The sequence below is a fragment of the Chiloscyllium plagiosum genome, chromosome 32 (assembly GCF_004010195.1).
Source record: "Chiloscyllium plagiosum isolate BGI_BamShark_2017 chromosome 32, ASM401019v2, whole genome shotgun sequence".
NCBI classification, from domain to species: Eukaryota; Metazoa; Chordata; class Chondrichthyes; order Orectolobiformes; family Hemiscylliidae; genus Chiloscyllium; species Chiloscyllium plagiosum.
The window spans coordinates 37,844,472-37,846,137 of NC_057741.1; positions in this window are offsets into that span (position 1 = coordinate 37,844,472).

Sequence of the window (1,666 nt, forward strand, 5' to 3'; positions counted from 1 at the left end):
GCCTCCCTCCCCCGACACACGCGGCAAAGGCTCACGTGATGTGTTCGCGCGCAGTCTCCCATTTTGAAAGAAAAGGTGACTCAAACCGCCCACTTCCACACCTGCCGCGCCCCTTCCACCCATAACCACGCCCACTCAAGGAAGGCCCATGCCCTTTTTGATTCGCCCCGCCCTTTCCATTCAAACCACGCCCATGTTTCAGCCAAATCACGCCCACATCGCGCTCCGCCCATCGTCACCCAAAAACCACGCCCCCTTATTCCACTCAAACCACGCCCCCTGTGAGTGCAGTCCACCCCTTTCCATCCAACTGATGGTGAACTGCTCCAGCTGAAACTGGTCCTTACCCTCAATGATTTCTCCTTTGAATCCTCCCACTTCCTCCAGACAAAAGGGATAGCCATGGGCACCCACATGGGCCCAGCTATGCCTGTCTCTTTCAGGAGAAAGTGAGGACTGCAGATGCTGGAGATCAGAGCTGAAAAATGTGTTGCTGGAAAAGCGCAGCAGGTCAGGCAGCATCTAGGGAACAGGAGAATCGACATTTCGGGCAGGATCCTTATTCCTGAAGAAGGGCTCATGCCCGAAATGTCGATTCTCCTGCTCCTTGGATGCTGCCTGACCTGCTGCACTTTTCCAGCAACACATTTTCATGCCTGTCTCTTTGTCAGCTACGTGGAACAGTCAATCTTCCATAGTTACACCCACCTTTTCCTCCGCTACATTGATGACTGCATCGGTGCCACCTCATGCTCCCACAGGTGGTTGAACAGTTCATCAACTTCACCAACACATTCCACCCCGACCTTAAGTTCACCTGGATCATCTCAGACTCCTCCCTCCTCTTTCTGGACCTCTCCATCTCCAACAACAGTGCCCAACTCAACACAGACATTTTCTACAAACCCACCAACTCCCTCAGCTACGTGGATTACACCTCGCCACATCCTGCGTCCATTACAAATGCTATCCCTTATTCCCAATTCCTCCGCCACATCTGCTGCCAGGAGGACTGGTTCCTCCATAGAACACACCAGATGGCCTCCTTCTTTAAAGACTGCAATTTCCCGTCCCACGTGATTGATTATGCCCTCCAGTGCATCTCATCAACTTTCCGCACCTCCGCCTTCAAAACCCATCCCTCCAACCGCAACAAAGACATAACCCCCCGGCCGGTTCTCATGTTCCACCCCACCAACCTCCGTACACATTGCATCATCTTCCATCATTTCTGCCACCGACAAATGGACATCACCACCACGTAAAGAACGTTCCCTACGCAACTCGTCAGGTCCACGCCCCACCCCCAACAACCCATCCTCCCCTCCTGACACCTTCCGCTGTCACCGCACGAATTGTAAAACCTGCGCCCACACCTTCCCCCTCACCTCCGTCCAAGGCCCCAAAGGAGCCATCCACATTCATCAAAGTTTCACCTGCACTTCCACACATGCCATTTACTGTATCCGTTGCTCCCGATGTGGTCTCCTCTACATTGGGGGGAAGGATGCCTACACGCAGAGCGCTTCAGAGAACATCTCTGGGACACCCGCATCTCGCAACCCCACCGCCCTGTGGCCGATCACTTTAACACCCCCTCCCACTCCGCCAAGGACATGCAGGTGCTGGGCCTCCTCCATCGCCACTCCCTCACCACTCAACGCCT